Source organism: Pelodiscus sinensis, chromosome 9, assembly GCF_049634645.1.
Source record: "Pelodiscus sinensis isolate JC-2024 chromosome 9, ASM4963464v1, whole genome shotgun sequence".
NCBI classification, from domain to species: domain Eukaryota; kingdom Metazoa; phylum Chordata; order Testudines; family Trionychidae; genus Pelodiscus; species Pelodiscus sinensis.
The window spans coordinates 14,326,058-14,344,398 of NC_134719.1; positions in this window are offsets into that span (position 1 = coordinate 14,326,058).

Below are 18,341 nucleotides of genomic sequence, written 5' to 3' on the forward strand. Positions count from 1 at the left end.
GACAAACTGAGATTCATTCAGTAGTATGAAACTGAAGAGTCTGTGTGCACTCCAGCTGGGATTGTACCTCGCTGTTCTGTTAGGGTGCATATACACAACAGGGCTTAACTCAAAATAAGTTACGCAAATTGACCTACGTCAATTACATAGCTTATTTTGAAATTTGGAACATCTACACAGCACTTATTTCGAAATAGAGCACTTCCTCCGACTTCCTTTACTCCTTGTACGATGAGTGTCACAGGAGTCAGAGTAAAAAGTCCTCCAGCTTGACAATATTTCGATATTATTTCGAAATAACTGCCTGCTGAGTAAACGCTAGTTATTTCAAAATAATGTTGCTGTGTAGACGTACCCATAGACAGACACATACTAGCTCTGCTCAAGCTAGTGTGCTAAACATAGCAATGTGAAGGGTGTGGCACAGATAGCAACACAGGTTAGCCGCCCATAAAAAAGTCCATCCTTGAGAGTCCATACTCAGTGGCTAGTCCAACCCTTTGCCTGTGTCACGCAATCCATACTTATTTTTGTGCACTAGCATGAGCAGAACATGTACATAGCTATTTACCTGGACATGGAGACACATTCACTCTTACAATGTAGACATACTTTCAGAAAAGGTGAATCTGCCCTATTGGTGCAGAGATTTTGAGTCTCCATGGCCATGAGAGCTTGGAATGGTAGATGACTAGATTCCTGAATCAGCTATTACTTTAGCACTCTTTAGCCCCTTCCTGATCTCATGAAATAACTAGTGTAGTGAGATGAAAAAACACTTAGGGCATGTTTACAATAGGAAATTATTTTGAAATAACTAAATTTGAAATATCCCCCAAAATAACTATTTTGAAATAAGCTTATTCCCCGAGGAAAGCAGGAGTTGTTATTTCAAAATAACCAGCCCCTTATTTTGAAATAAGGGGAGTTATTTTGAAATAATTCCCTAGTGTAAACCGGGGCTTACTGAGCCATTTGTGAGAAGGAACTGGAAATTAACTGTTTATTTCCATTGATGCGGCAGGTAGATGCCTTGACTAACGATAATACAGATTTTCATTTCAAGAGTTCTGTAATCCATCAATACAGGGCTGCAAGAAGCAAACAGATTATCTCAATAATTAAATGGCCTTTTGAGGGATAAATTAAAATTTCTCATACACATAATCTTTATGTGAATTATATTTGGTCTCAAGAAAAAAATGAATCAATTACTGTTTTCATTCTTATAGTGAACACTTTTTTTTTGGCAACACTTTGCAGAAGGAGTCAGAAAACTTAAATATACAGCAAGGCTGTGTCTACACTGGCATGAATTTCCGGAAATGCTTAAAACGGAATACTATTCCATTTTCAGTTTTTCCGGAAAAGGAGCGTCTACATTGGCAGGCTGTTTTTCCGGAAAAGCCCTTTTTCCGGAAAAGCGTCTGTGGCCAATGTAGACGTGCTTTCCGGAAAAGAGCCCCGATCGCCATTTTCGCGATCGGGGCTTTTTTCCAGAAAAGACTACTGTGCTGTCTACACTGGCCCTTTTCCAGAACAGTGTTCCGGAATAAGGACTTATGCCCGAGCGGGAGCAGAATAGTTTTTCCAGAATAGTGGCTGATTTTGTACAGTAGAGCGTCGTTGCTTTTCCGGAAATTCAAGGGCCAGTGTAGACAGCTCGCAGCTTATTCCGGAAAAGCGGCTGATTTTCCAGAATAAGTGGCCCAGTGTAGACACAGCCCATAAGTTTAAACATTTATACAGGCAGTCCCCGGGTTACATGGATCCGACTTACATCGGATCCCTACTTACAAACGGGATGAGGCAACCCCGCACTAGCTGCTTCCTCCCAGCAGACCAGGGAGACGCGAAGCTAGCGGCCCCCCCAGCAGACCAGGGAGACGCGGAGCGGCTTTTCTCAGCAGACACCTCAGCTTGAGAATAAAGACTGAGGGAAGTGAGGTGTGGGAGAATAAAACTGAGCTCTGGAGAAATGTTTGGCTAGAGTTTCCCGTACAATATGTACCAGTTCTGACTTACATACAAATTCAACTTAAGAACAAACCTACAGTCCCTATCTTGTACGTAACCCGGGGACTGCCTGTAATTCAGTTGAAATACTGTGTGATTTCATCAGTAATTGCCAGCCATCTCCTGAGCTTTGGATTTATTTTGTTCACCATTTGAAAAGGCATAAACAGTAGTCTCAACTCCAGTTGCAAGGGAAACAGTACTTGTGGAATAAAATACCCCCTTCTTGTGACATGCCTAAAATAAGAAATCTACATTCAAACTGTCTTTTTTTATTTTTCACACATCTTTCTACATTACTATAGGAGCTTTGAGAATACTTTTTTTCCTTGCCTCACACCTTTAACCCTGAAGCTTTGTTCTTTACTACCATCCTTCAAGAGGAGTAAGATTGGGAAACACTGGATCTTCTCAAGCTGTACCTTAGATGAGTGAAGACTGCAACTGATAGATGAAGTCAGGTCTCCTATAAAGCAGGACAGAATGCTATTCCCAGTCTTTGCATTTGAAAAGGACCTATAAAATGGTGGTTTATCGGAATTACAAATACTAGTAGATTAGAGAGACAAGATGAGTGAGGTAATAGCTTTTATTGGACTAACTTCTGTTGGTGAGAGAGACAATCTCTCTTGGTGAAACAGAAGAGCTCAGTGTAAGCTCATAAGCTTATCTCTGTCACCAACAGAAGTTTGTCCAATAAAAGATTACCTCCCTCACCTTGTTTCTTTAATATCCTGGGACCAACACATTTACAACAACACTGCAAACATTTGTAAATGGTTATCCTCCATCCCCTATTAGTCATCACTTAGCCAAGCTGTTTATATATATCCCTTTTAATCTTGCTTCTTGTCAAGGGATGGTACTTAGTCCTGCTGTGAAGGCAGGGGACTGGACTCAATGACCTTTCATGGTCCCTTCCAGTTCTAGGAGATCTCCATTAATTAAAAAAAAATCCCTTTAGGCTATTCCAGTCTTCTCACCCCATCATTTGAATTGACCACTGAATTTGCTCCAAATGATATATTAATGAAATGGAGGAAAATGATAGGTGAGAGAGACATGCCTGTGAATGATGGAGGAGGGGCAAAACCTTTTGCGTTATCCCTCGTCCAGAACAGCAATCACTGGTCTAGGTCACTTGCCTTACCATGACTGATCACTACCCCTGCCAACATCAGTCATGGTAAGGCAAGTAACCTAAACCGGTGGTTTCCAAACTACGAGTTGCAGGCCAGTATTGGGTCGTGGAATGTCAGGCACTGGGTCTCATTGCTTCAGGGTAAAGAGGTGACTAGTGGGGGTGCTAAGCAGGCTACCTGCCTGTCCTGGCATTGCAGACTGTGTTATGTACCTGTGGAGAGATCCGGGGGGGGAGAGCACACGGGGCTCCATGCATTGCCTCTGTCTGAGGACTAGCTCTGCACTCCCATTGGCTGGGAACCTGCTTCTGGAGAGGCTGGAAACCTTCCTTAGCAGAAGCACTCCCCTCCTTCCTCCCCTCCTCCCCCCTGCTGCACCACAAAGCCTCTCAAGGTAAGCCGCTCCTGCCAGAGCCCCCTCCTACAAGACATAGCTCTCATCCTCAGCCCCACCCTGGAGTCCACACTCTAGTCAAATTATATTGAGTCATGGGCATCAACAATTTTCTTCAACTGGGTCATGAGAAAACAAGTTTGAAAACCACTGATCTAGGCTATACCGAGGAGGAGTGAGGAAGTAGAAGAAAAAATCATTGAAAACAGTTTTTTCCCCAAGTATTTTGTGCAAATAATTGGAGCCTATATTATTTATATTTAACAATTAGAAGGAGAGGATTGCAATGGTTATCTCTAGAGTTGAACAAATAATAGTATTTACAAACTGTTGAGTCTCCCTATCAACTATTACATAACATTATTCACAAATATTTTCTCCCTTCCTGTCTAGCTCTATTGATGATTGAACAATCACCAAATATATAATGGGGAATATTTTTGTCAGTCACCTTATTATTATTTTACAACTAGCTATCATTGCATAATATCCCTTCATCAATATACTGGCTTGGTGAAAATTAACTGCTATTGTGAATTATTAGAGGTGAGTGCAAGGCAAAAATCTTGGACTTTAACTTCGCCAACCAGGCTATTCCAGTTCTGAATAGCAGAGCTTTACTCCATCTCTTGTTTATTATTTCTGTAGTACCAGAAATGTGCCTCATAGGTGACTTGTGGTAGCACTTGGGAATTGCACCACCCCTGCCAACATTTTAATTGCAAAATGGGATGCCCCCCATATGTCCTCTCTCTGCCCCTTGGGGTGGCCCTCCCTGCACCACTTTCCCTGCACACCAGTAGTTCCCGGTGTTTATGGTCCTTTATGAAACACACAGCTGGACAAAGTCATTGTGGGGTAGAGCTTACAGTTGGGGATAGATGCACTAGAAAGTAAGGCTGGAGAAGTGACAGTTGATTCGCAGCGGGAGTCCAGAAAAAGAAGCAGGTTTAAAGGTGAGATAATAAGGGGGAGCAGGAGGATATGTGACATATGGGAAACAGAAGGCAGTTTTCAGCATGGAGGGCAGTCTGTAGGCAGCATGAAAATAAAGTTTATTTTTTATAACACAAATAGAAATATACAAATACGGAGGAGGGAGCAGATGAATACACAGCCTTGAAAGATACTTAACAGGCTTGGGGGAAATGAACAACTCTGGAACTTTATTCAGGCTTGACTGAATTCCATTTCCATTGTAGAGTACCAAGGTTCATAAACACTGTTGTGTCTCAAGGTCTGGCTTGTTAACATTTCCAGAAAGTTTGTTTCAATGGCACATTTTTCTCCATAAGTAATGGCAACAAATACTATTGATTTTTATTTATTTGTTATGACTGAAAACTTCAGACTAATGAGGGCTAACAATTTAGAGCCCTTGATAAGATAACCTTCCTTTTCAAAGCCATTTGATTATGACCCCCCAAAAGACTTTGGAATGCTTGTATTTTTAATTAATAAACAACCTGGCTTCCGCTCAAAACTGAAACCTCACACTATATCAGCAGCTGTTGGAGCAGCAGGGCTCTTGGCAAAGAAGAAAAAGATGGAGAGTCTGCAGATAGCACAGGAAAGGAAGTGAATCTGTGTGAGACCCGAAAAGCACAAGCGTAAAGGGCCGTGTAGCTCTGGGAACTTGTAATGAGCTTTGGAGCCTTTCATCAATAGGTTATGGGTTCAAATGTGGACCCCGGTTGATACTGAAAACCATTATTCATTACAGCTGTAAAGTGTCCTATGCTAAATTAAGTAGGTGGTGCTCTCAATCTAACTTTTAAAGGATTCATGTCCACACTGCAAAAGTGCATCGAAAAAGTGATGAGCTTTTGCGAAAGAGAGCGTCCAGATTGCATGGACGCTCTCTTGAAAGGAAACTCTGATTGCTATTTACAGAATGGCCACCAGGTCACCTGTGCTTTTTTTGATTGCCTTTTTTTGCACAAAAAAGCCCTGTGCCCTGTCCACACACACCTTTTTGTGCAAGAGCTCTTGCGCAAAAAGGAGTTATTCTTTGTGGAAGGAGGAATACCCACACCAGAAAAATCCCTCTGTTCTTTTGTTTTACTTGCGCAAAAATACACTTGAGGTGTGGAAGCTCCGTGAGTTTTTGCGCAAAAACTCTGTAGTGTAGACTTAGTCTGAGAGAATGTAAACATGCATCTAGTAATAGCTAGAGTGATCTAACTTTCTTCCCTTTGAGCTCATGTTGGGCTAATGTTTTGCCCTTCTCCAGAACCATGGAGCATGCAAAAGGTGCATAGTTGGCAAACTAACAAACTCAGGCATAAATGTTCAGGGTGTGGATGTTTACAGCTTGTAGCCAGGTGCTTCAAGTAGCCATCTAGGTCAAAGATCCCTGGTCATTTCAATGGAAGCACCAAATTCAGCTACAGATAATAACTAATAATTAATATATTTTATTTACTGTATTGATTTATAGAACATCTGTCCCTATAAAAGCAAGGGGGATATGAAGATGTAGAGCTATATCTAACCTTTCAAAACAGTCATTACATTTCTGAGAGTAAAATTAGAAGCTCTGGGCTCTAATCTCAGTTCTGCCACTGACTTGTTTGGTGACCTAGGTCAAGCCACTTCCTGATTCTGTGTTTCACTTTCCCCATCTGTGAAATAGGGTTAGTGATACTGACCTCATCCGTAAAGTACTTTAAGATCTATGGATGAAAAGTGTTAAATAGCAGCCAGGTATATTAATATAGAAATGCCTGGGGATTGACTCCAGGTATACAAAGAAGGTATGGAATTCAGACTGGAGGGAGTTCACATTATTAAAAAGCTTGACAACCACTACCCTATACCACTATACAAATGACATACATGGCTCAGCCTTTGCTTCAAGCCATATTAGATGTGTTTATTTGTCCTGCAGTCTTGCAGTACGTTTTTGGCTTTTATTCAGGACTGAATACAGCTGCTGGATCTCAGACCAGTGACATTTACAATTTCCAGTCCTCCAGTGAAATCCTCATCATTCGAGGTTTTTAAGAAAAGGTTAGACAAAGACCTGTTGGCTGTTAGGGATAGTCTAGCACAGTGTTTCTCAACCAGTGGTACGTTAGGGGTACTCGAGAGAAGCCTTGGGTGAGGTATGTCAACACAACTGAAATTTGGAGAAAACGGAATTTTTGTTTTAAGTTTTACTGCATTTTATTATTTTTGTACTTTTTACACCCAAAAATTTCATCGCCCGCCTGGCTACAATTATGTTGTTTAAACAAATGTGTTGCAATGACAGAAAAAAAAATGTGTCTGAAAACTGTAGTATCGAGGGTACTTATATATTTTAAAGAGGTACTTTATAAAAAAAGGTTGAGAAACACTGGTCTAGGAATATGTATGGTCCAGCCTCAGCACAGGAGGCTAGAAGACCTCTTCCAGTTCTACATTTCTATGATGGTTCCTTTTTAGGCAGTTCTGAGAACCAGCAGCAGAACCAGCATTCTGGTCACTGTAAATCTAATTAATTCTCTCCTCCCCGAAGGGGGGCTGATTGAGGAAAGGAATGGCTAATTACTACATCAGCCTACACTGGGGAGAGCTAAGGAACTAATTAGCTTGTTAACTACAAGAGTAGAAGCAGAGCACAGGAAGGAAAGGCAAATCTCAATGTCTTTTCTTTCTTATGATTGTACAATGCTGTAAATAAGAATTGCTACATGGGACGCTGAGAGTGGCGTCTAATGAAAACAAAGTACACAGCAATGGTCACAGAATGGAGGTTTCAGAGCCATTAGGAGAAGACAGGAGAGGAGGGCTATGCCTTAAAACAAAAATTCCTGCAGTGTAAGTCTTAGAAGTTTGCCTATTGCTTTGGGGTTGGGCAACTTTATTAATGTGAACATTTCTGTTTGTATTTACTTGAGTTGCGGAATAATAATCCTTTGCACTCAGATTGCATCTTCCATAAGAGATTTGCAAAATGTATGGTGGGGATTAATGAATTTCTCCTGGCAAAAGCTTTGTGAAGCAGGTATTTATCTCAAGTTCACAGAAGGGGAAACTGAGACAGAGAGCAACTGACTCCTGACCAAGGTGTCACCATTTTTTGGCAACCATTAAAAGAATTCAATAATCACTATGCCTAATCTCATGCCTTAGCCACAAGATACCATGAGGAACACGGGAACTCGAGTGTAAGCATCACAGGGCAGAGACCATGTTTCCCATGTATTTGTACACAGAAGCCTTGTTCCTCATGTCAGCTTCTGGATGATCCCCAAATTCATTTAGAAATTGTTTAAGTAGCCAAAGGGCAGATCCTCAGCCTGGTGTAAACCGGTAGCATTCAGTGCCAGTCAGAAAAGTTACTCTGAGGTCAAGAGTGCTACTCCCATTTCCCCCATCAAAGGATCTGTCCCCAAGGGAATTATTCAGGCCACTGGACACCAGGTTGAGTGAATTTCAATGCTTCTCATTCACACATACTTTGAAATTGCTTCTGACACACCTTGACTGGAGGCAGCAGCAATTCTGATGGAGGCTCAGCAGAACAAAGGCCCCTGTTGTGTAAATAAAGCAGCAGCATTTCCCTTTGCCCTCCAGGGAGTGACTGTAAAGCCTGGAAGGTGGGGGAGCAATGCCAGTGTTAACATGCACAGCATTGTGCCAGCTCAGTCTGGCTGAACCACAGCACGTCGCTGCACTTGTATTCCATCTGGGTGCTAGGGGAACAATACAGGACCCTGGGAAATGTTCACTGACAGCGTTATGTAATCTGAAAAGCGATGCCAGTTCCCTTTAGCATGGTGCCCCTGTCCAGGCTCCCACCAACAGCCCATGCCCAGAGGGTAGATGTAGATCAGCAGTCAGCAAAGGGTTAAAATTCTAGAGGAGAATCTAGAGAGGGAAATTCCCTGGAACTTGATTATGTTGATGTAGCACCCACACTTCTGCCCCCAGGGCAGCTCTGCATTTGTGCTGCCCCTAATCAGGGGATATAAGAACATGAGTGGCACATTGACAAACAAAGTGAACAGTGCTCCAAGTGAAAAGGAGCCTTCTGGTGAAACGTGCCCATGCTTAGAATTAGGCAGAGTGAGACTCTAGCAGGGAGCAAGACACCTTTAAATGATTTGTTATGCAAGTGAAAGCAAAGTAGATTTGGGTTAGTACCAAAATCCCCTTGTTGAGTGTGGTATTAAAACAGCAGAGAAGTTGTCATTAAAGTTCAGCTTTTTTCCCCTCAGGTTGAGCCGTTCTCAGACTTCCTTTAGCATTCTGCAGCTTAAAAATCATGTATTTAATGTGTGTGTCTGACAATATATTTTACTTTCTTTGCCGTGCCTCCCTATATTGGGTGTATATATTTGCTCCTCTGCCAGTGTTGTTTTTGTACACACTGAGTTCAATAAGTACTTTCTGAGAAGGGTGTCTTCCAAACCAAAGGAGGGTGTTTCCAATTCTTATGGGAGTTCCCACTTCCTCCATGCACAGCAGCTGGGCAGTCCACAGCTGAGAACAATAGAAAGGAATATCAACAGCCTTGGTGAAGCTTTTAATTGATAGATGTGCAGGAATTCTAGAGCTGCATGACATCAATAGCTGCCCAAATATAGGACAGCTGTTTGTGTTTTCTTGGTGTCCCAGTTACACAGGTTTTGACATAGTGTGCACTTAAAATGTAGGCATGTTGGCCCAGATCCACAAAAGTGCTTAAGCTTCAATTTCCAGTGCACTCAGTGGATATTTGGAGTCTAAATACTTTTGTGGATCTGAACTTTTATTGACAATGGACCTGAAAAATCCCTGCACTATATAACCTATTAATTAACTTTGTACATATGTAACCCACACACCTACGGGTGGTTCACTGTCCCATGAAGTGGCACTTAGACCACTTACAGCAACAGATAAGAAGAAGAGAGCTCTACAGCCTAAGCTGGAAGCCAGCTGGCTTTATAGATCAAGCGGTAGAGACTCCTACACTAAGCTTTAGTGGTCCCAGGTTTAAATCCACACAGTGGTAGTTACACATAGTATTTACAAAAATCACAACCTCTGTTAACCTGTTACTTAAATTCTTGTTTATACAGGAACAGGGACACCTTGGGTACGTCTACACAGCAATGTTATTTCAGAGTAACGGCTGTTATTTGGAAATAACTATGCGAGCATCTACGTAGCAATTGCATTATTTTGAAATAACAGGTAGCTTATTTCAGTGTTGGTAAAACTCATTGTATGAGAAATAATGCCTTTTCTGAAATAGTTATTTTGAAATCAGGGCTGTGTAGACAGGGCAGCTACAGTTATTTTGAAATAAGGGGCCTCCAGCCCTTCCCATGGTTCCCTGCCGGCCACTCTGTCTACGTTTAGCCAAACTCTATAGTCCCCCTTCCCCCTGGAGTCCTTAAAGCTGCAGACTCAGGGGAAAGGGCTTGTGGCAGACACGAGACCCTGACTGCCCTCAGCCACACAGCAGCTGCCTCTGCCACATACTAGGCAAAATGAGCTAGTCAGGCAGCTCCGAGGAGCCTGCCCAGGCCCGAAAGAGGCACACACCTTCCTGGTCTGCTGCAGAGATCCTGGAACTCATTGAGGTCTGGGGCGAGGAAGCAAACCTCCAGGGTCTCTGCACCAGATGTAGGAACATGGATGTCTATGGCTGGATGTCTGAGAGCCTGGCCAACAAAGGACACATCCGCATCCAGGAGCGGGAGTGGATGAAAGTGAAGGAGCTCCGGCAGGCATATACCAGGGCCCGAGAGTGCAGCTCCTGCTCCAGGGCAGAACCCCACACCTGTCCTTACTATGATGACCTGGACCGCATCTTGAGGGAAAAAGTTCCAGCGTGCAGCCTCTGGAACACACTGGAATTGTGGACGATGCAGACATCGTGTGCCTTCCCTGACCACCTGATGCAGATGTCCGTAAACTGGCTCCCGTAATCCGTGGTCGCCTGTAGGACAATCAAGAAGTATCTCTTCTGGTTGACAAAGACAGAAGCCCGGTGATTGGGGGCCTGGATGGGGATGTGGGTGCCATCAATAGCCTTCCTGCAGTTGGGGTGGGACTGAAAAAACCTCCCAGGGAGGGGGCTTGCAACCGTAACCCTTTCCCTAGGGAACTCCTTCCAGCAGTCTACCCTCCTCCTGGGACAACAGCCCAAGAGCGCCATACCTGCATGAGTAGGGCCCTGACAGTTGATCTCCCAATGCTGAACTGGTTCCCAACAGATTGGTAGCTCTCTGGCATGGTGAGCTTCCACAGGACTATGGCGACTCACTTCTGGAGGTGGGGGGTGGGTCTCATGTGAGTGTCCCCTTGCCTGAGGGCAGGGGCAAGCCACTCACACAGCTCCAGAAAGGTGTCCTTCCTCACCCAGAAATTCTGGAGCCACTGCTGGTAGCCCCACTGTTCCATGATGAGCCTGTCCCACCAGTCGGCACTGGTGTCCAGATGCCAGAGGTGGCAGTGCACAGCGTGCAGGGGAGGGCGGGCAGGATCCAGGAGCATGAGTCACACCCACAGAGAGCCGAGGAGGGTCTCCAAGCAGAGCAGTGGCTTGGGTTCCTGCAGCGCCTTGGAGGCAGCCTGCAGAAACTGCTTCATGAGGAGCAGTACAAGCTGCAATAGCCGTCGACTACCCAGCGGCAGCTCCGGCTCCATAGCTGGATAGCTGAGGTGTCTGCAAGGGCAACCACAGCAGGCAAAAGAAAAGTTTTGCTGTCCCTGGAGGTGGTAGGCAAAGGAAAAAAGCCTTAGACACCACTGTACAAGGGAGTCTCTTTAAGCACGAATTTCAGATAGCCTCAGGCAGCAGCTCCGGGAAGTAATTGCTGTCCTGATGCCCTGCCTGAAGTTGGTCCGGTGGCCTTAAATGTGAGTTAGCATCCAATCAGTGTGGACGCTCTATTTCAAAATAGCTCAGTGCTATTTCGATGAGCTTTTGGTGTGTAGATTCACTATTTTGAAATAAACTATTTTGGAATATTTCTTCCAGAATTGTTTATTCCAAAATAAATGTGCAGTGTAGACATAGCCCTAAAGATTGCATATATGCACCTTTGAAATGTAAAGATGAATAATTGTTCCTAAAAGGAAAAATTGAGAATAAATTACCAAGACAGAATGTTTTAATTATTTATATGCAGAATGTGGTGCTTATTTACTGGTGAAATATTGGTTCTATTGAAGTCAAGGGCAAAATTTCACTTCATTAGATCCAGGATTTCATCCTATATGAATGCATATAGATACAATCAAGTTTTCAAAAGCATCCAAGATACCTAAATAAGTGGTCAAATTTTCAGAAGTGCTTAGCTGCAAAAAACACTTTTATTTTCAATATCTGCATTAGAATTTCTTTTCACAGGACTCTGGGTATTAGCTCTTGTATCCTGACGAAAACTCCAACCTAGATAGAATATACTCATCTAAATACCTCTTTTAGTTTCATTTGTATCAGGTATCCTTTGGTGTAGTGTTGGCTGTTCTAAAATAAGCTCTGTGTTAATGTCCTTGGGAATTATCTGGATGTATGGGATTGTATACAATTTAGACTATCACACCATCTGGGAGAAAACCCAGAATACAATAATAAGAATAAGAAACAATTAGGAACAAGACATCAAAGGGTCTCAGTGGGAGGAGTCCCAAGAGGAAAAATACAGTTTATGTTTGTTTTGATGTTGTCTTGCATAAAGTTAAAGATGTGGGGTTTGTTCTAGGTCACCACCTCCAGGGCTGTGCAGTTAAGACAACACAATCACAGACTCCAAGACTTCTGTGTGGTTTATTTTGGTTATAGGGCTGGGAAAATAAGACACATAATTGTTCCACATACATGGTGGAGCAATCATCTGATAAATTGCACTTACCATGCACCTTTGCCCACCTTGCCTACACTCTGCCTGTTAATTTATTTCTACCAAGACCACTCCTAGCATTCCAAACCTTTAAAAGCCTTTAAAAAAGTCACAAAAATGTTTTTCTTTCTCAAAACGTAGAATTCTCTCCTCCAATCATTCTGGTGTGAGACACAAGATGGGTAACTTTCATTCCTGAATTAGTGACAAGCTGGAGGCCCAATAGCTTGTGACCCTTCATATTAAGGCTCAGTATGGAGGATTTATCCCACTGGGGATCTTTGAATCCTTTCCCTTTCGAATGGGAGGAGGCATTTATTTATAATTCTGATAGCCCACAATCCACTGGTCCTTTACTTTGTAATATGGTTTTAGATAAGAGTATTTCTAGGTCATTTTTAGAAGCTTTTACTGTGTTTTAAGCCTTCTCTGTGTTTGGAAAAAGGCAGCATGTTATACATGATTTTTGCCCTTAGCGAGGACAAAGACAGCTATGTTTAAAAATGGGTTCGTTGGTTATGGCTAATACATCTTTGCCACTAGCAACTAAATCATTGTTTAATATCACGTATTAGAATCTAAACAGGCAGCTTAATCATGTTTAACAGGTTAACTAATATTTTTTAAATAACATGTTTTCTCATATAATACACTAGGGCTGTGTCTAGACTGCATCCCTTTTACGGAAAAGGGATGCAAATTAGACACATCGCAATTGCAAATGAAGCGGGGATTTAAATCCCCCCCCACTTCATTTGCATAAAAATGGCTGCCGCTTTTTTGCGGCTTGGAGCTTTGCCGGAAAAAAGCGCCAGTCTAGACGCGGATCTTTCGGAAAATAAAGCCTTTTCCAAAAGATCCCTTATTCCTTATTTTAAGAGGAATAAGGGATCTTTCGGAAAAGGCTTTATTTTCCGAAAGATCCGCATCTAGACTGGCGCTTTTTTCCGGCAAAGCTCCGGTGCTCCGGGGAGGCTGGGGAGTGCTCAGCACACTGCCCCACCTGCTCACCTCCCCATGGGGGTGGGGCTTCAGCAGAGGGGGCGGGGCTGTAGGTAGGGAGGAATACCATGGTGTTGGAGGGATATACGATAAAACACCCCCATAGTGGTGCAAGCAGGGGCGGGGGGCTGGGGTGTCAGCACGAGCTCCCTGATCCTGGGAAGGGCTCCGAGTCTCAGGGGCGGTATCCAGGCAAGCCAGGGGCCACATCCAACCCCCAGGTCTTAGGTTTAGAGCTCCTTTGTCAGCCACTCTTTAGTTTTTTATTCACAGTGAAACAGCTTCATCAGGAGAGACACTACCCCCCTTCAGTATATCCCATAGCTCAGCAGTGAGAGCATCCTCCCCAGGGGAGGGAGACTGTGTGCTCAAATCTTTTCTCCCCTTCTAACAGAGAGGAGGGAATTGAACAGCAGTCTGCCACATCTCAGGAAAGTGCGGTAGCCATTGGGATGAAAGCTACAAAGTCAGCAGCGTCCCCTTCCTCCGGCTGCCCGATTTTGAACAGTACTTGATTTGGTAGGTGGTCTCTCAGCACACCTATCGGATTGGGCCCTACTTAGCTGATTCCCAGCTTGTGCCGGATCCCCCCTGCAGTGCACCAGCCTTTTAAATGTATTAAGAACTGGCTGGCTCTAAATACATTTAAAAGGATGAAGTGCAGCAGGGAGGACTTGGCATGATTCTTGTGTCATGCCGGGTCCCCCTGCTGTGCACTAGCCTTAAATGTAAACAGGCTAGAGCACAGTGCGGGGACCTGGCAGGAGCCAGGAACCAGATGTCTCAGCTCATGCTGGGTCCCTTCTGCTGCACTTCTGATTTTTAAATGTATTAACAGCCAACAGGCTCTTAATACATTTAAAAAAGCAGATGTACAGTGTCTGGGACTGGTCGCGAGCCTTTCCGGCTTGCGCCTAATTGCCACTACCCCCTACCTCCTCTGTACCCCGCAGAGATGGTGCTGGGGGAACCGGCTTTTAAGCCAGCGCGCCCCCCCCCCCCCCCCAGCACTGGCTCCTGCTCTGATAGAGATAGCAAGGGGACGGAAGCGACTAGTCAAGGGATTAATCGACTATCTGATAAGCTTTTACTTATCGGATAGTTGAATAGTTGCTCACATCTCTAGTTTAGATAGCTAGGCAGGGCTGGATTAAGGGGGGGCTAGCCGGGGAGCTGCCCAGGGCGCCAACCTATGGGGGATGTCTGATGGCACCTGTAAGGGGCGCCACGCGCCCAGGGCTGCGCAGCGCCCCTTAGAGCTGCAATCAGGCGCCGCGTGCCCGATTGCAGCTGTAAGGTGTGCAGAGCGCTAGGGGTTGGGGCCGCGCATGCGCCCGTGCGCCTGGGGCGGAGCCGCATATGCATCGCGCGCCCACTGCCCGGGGCTCAGGAATGGCTTGAGCCGGCCCTGTAGCTAGGTACCTGGGAGCTGAAGTGTTTTGGAAATGTGTCAAAATGTTTCATTTCAAAATATTTCCTTCCACAATATTATGAAAAATGCGAACAAAGGGGAAACATTTTTCCACACACTATCATTATGTCTCCTAACCAGCTTTTATTTAAAGGCACTTAGGACAAAATTTTCATATTTGCTAAAACTAGGTGCTGAAATAAATGGCCTGCTTTTCTGATTTCAGATATTGTTGAAATCAATGGAAACTACAGTTGCTCAGCACCTCTGCAAATCTGGCCACATACGTGGCTAAATATAGATTAAGATGCCTGACATTCAGCACCCACTCTTGAAAATTTTGGCTTGACTGCCTTAAAATGAAGAATTAAAATGGCATGCTTTTCACCCACCTACCATCTGCTTTCCCAAATTTGCAAATGATCTTTTAATTAATTAAAACTTCCCTGCTTCATAAAAGTGGTGAGGGCCTAATTGAATAATATAGCAAGTGCTTTGAGCTTCTCAGATGGAAGGTGCTAGAGAAAAACTAAGTGGTAATATGCAACATTCTCCCCTTTGAGACTGCGGGATACATGTGATCCTGCTGACGTTCTTGGGAGGTGTTGGGTTTACCTTGATAGTAGCTTTTCCTGGAGTACCAAATATGGTCATGAGGAAATACCTGTCTTTCTCCTTATAAGGGTAGAGCCACATCCAGGGCTCACTGTCAGTAGTTTTATTGCTTGTAGTAATTACACAGCTCTGTTTATCTTATTGCCTAAAAAGGCAGTCCCGGAGCTGGCTAATCTCCAGGAGTAGGATTCCACAGAGGGTAGAACCCTTTAAGGTCAGTCATTGACTTACAAGGAAAGCAGCCGTTCTGGATCTTACTATCACTTTCCAAGGAAACCAAGTTACATAGACAATTTTACCTAATCACTCCAGTAGAGGATCACCAGTGCATAAGTGATGGTGCAGGGTCCAATCCTGAAGGCTGCTTCATGCTGACTATTTATGAGACCAACACAAATCCCCATTGAGCCCTTCACGGCCACATCGGCGCACCCAGGTGGAGCAGCTGCCAGGCCTTAATTTGAAAAGCATCTTGGTGCTGCCCAGCTAAAAGGATCCCATAGAAAAGCATGAAATATTTTAGATATTAATGGTTCTTCCACATTTTTGAGGCAATCCTGGTATCTGAATATTTGACTCACCTCTTTCCCATCTACCCACATTCTTTTTTAGGGTCAGATTTTGACCCCTTCCCTTACCAGAATAAGATGTACTAGTACAGCATAATCATATTTTTACTGACATAACTGCCTCCACAATATGAGACTTTACTGCTTTAATGTCAGTATAGTTAAAGCAATACAACTTTAGCATGTAAACAAGGATAATATGATGAAAAACAAGTCCCACTGGTGAAACTGTAGCCCTCGAGTCACTTAAAAAGCTTTTGAAAATTCCACCACCTAACTAAAACCCTCGCTAGCTGCCCCCTCTCCTATATTAATTCTTTGTGTTTTCCTATCACCACCTCCATTTAATTTCAGTGGGATCAGTTTTGGAATAAGGTAAATAAAGGTATTGCAATCTGGCCCTTAAGGTTTAAGGGGCAAACAGATTCAACTAACCTTTCTCTGATAACACATGATAAGGCAGGCTCAAGAACAGATCAGTTTAACAGGCTAGTATTGTGAAAACAATGCATATGCACGTAGTCTTTGAAGTATTTCTGTATAAAAAGGACTTTTATGGAAAGTGTTACTATAAAAGACTAGAAAACTTTTATCATATTGCTTGCCTGTCTTTTGGCACTGGCTCAGATATTTATCTAGTCTTGAGTTACATAAAATGATTTTTTTAAGTGGAAAAAGTTTGTTTATTTGGATTTAAATAAGTAACATAAAAGAACGCTTATCCTGGGCTCCAAGTGTATGTGCCATTAATTAAACTATACAATGCAAAACTATTACAAAATCTGTATTTCTAGAACCAGAGCTCAACAGTCACAGTGGTATTTTTTGTTTTGAAGGGTTTTTTTACACAGTAGTTGGGGAATTGGAATTGAATTAATATTGGGGAAACATTTATTATTGGTTGAATCCTGTTGAGAATATTCACTGATTTCCACAGGAATTTTTTTATTACGTGGAAGTCCCTCCATTTGAATAGAAAATGGCTAGGTCTACACTGCAATGGTAAATCGGAAAATTTGCATACCGCAAATTGTGTAACTTTTTCCGCTTTACAGTCGAAAGAGGCTTTTCCAAAAGTTGGCGCATCTACACGGCACCAAATTTCTGAAAAACCTACTCTTTCAACACATTTCTTCTTCCTCGTAAAATGAGGTTTACAGGGATGGCGAAAAAGCACATCTGCTTTTTAAAAAAATTTCTGAAAAAGCGGACGTGTTCCTTGGATGCTGCTTTTTTTTCAGGAAGAAAGAGCAATATCTTCTGTTGTAAGCGGTGGGAGATATCTGTAGAATTTACTCAGGCTATGTCTAGACTGCAGTGCTTTTCTGGGATACCAAAATATCCTAGAAAAGCAATGCCGCATCCAAGGAACGTGTCCACTTTTCCGAAAACATTTTCAGAAAAGCGGACATGCTTTTTCGCCATTCCTGTAAACCTCATTCTACGAGACATAAGGGTTGTGTTGAGAGAGTATGTTTTTCAGAAATTTGGTGCCGTGTAGATGTGCCAAATTTCGGAAAAGCTTCTTTCGAAAAAACATCTGAAAAAGACATGCAATTTGCTTACCACAAATTGCATATCTTTTTCTGATTTAACTCTTCAGTGTAGATGTAGCCTCAGAATGTGCATCACAATAAGGGGATTCAATGGTTGTATTGTTGAGAACAATCCTATTTCTTGTATCCCCAATGGCTGGTGTCCCTATTTGGCAGAAACCTGGAAAAGATTGTAGAGTTGCCCAAAAAGGCACTGCTAGCACATAAGAACATACTAGTGACAATGGAAAAGAAAGTCTTCCTGTGTTTTTCTAATCTCCCATCTACACTAGGCAAATGATCTGTTGCTGACTAGAGTTGTCATCTTTTGTTTATTAGGCCTCTACAGTGCTTCTTGGAGAAACATTACAAATGGCTTTGTGCTCTCTACTCTACTAGCTTAATCATTGTACACACCACTTGAGGAAAGGCTAAGGAACATGGGTGCAGCCACAACGAGAGTGAATGTTCTTCCCCACTGTGCAGTGGTGTCTTCTTCCATCTCTGGGTCAAGGAGAGGCACAGCTCTCTACTACAGCTTCCTCGCTGGTGATTAGATTATTTTGAGGTCTCCTGACAAAACCATGACAGAGGGAATCTGAGTCCCCTAAGTTTCTGATGACACGGCTCACAAAGAGTAGATTTCTTCTAAGATCCTATTCCCCATCTTATAACTCATCCCCTTAGTTATAGAGCAGGAGATTGGCTGTATAGTCTAAGTATTTGCCATCACCTCTCTTCTTCCAGACAGCAGGAGTCTAGAGACAGAGCTCACAGCTTTCTCAACTTCCATGGAATAATAGGAGGCCAATGTTGCTTCTGATGATTC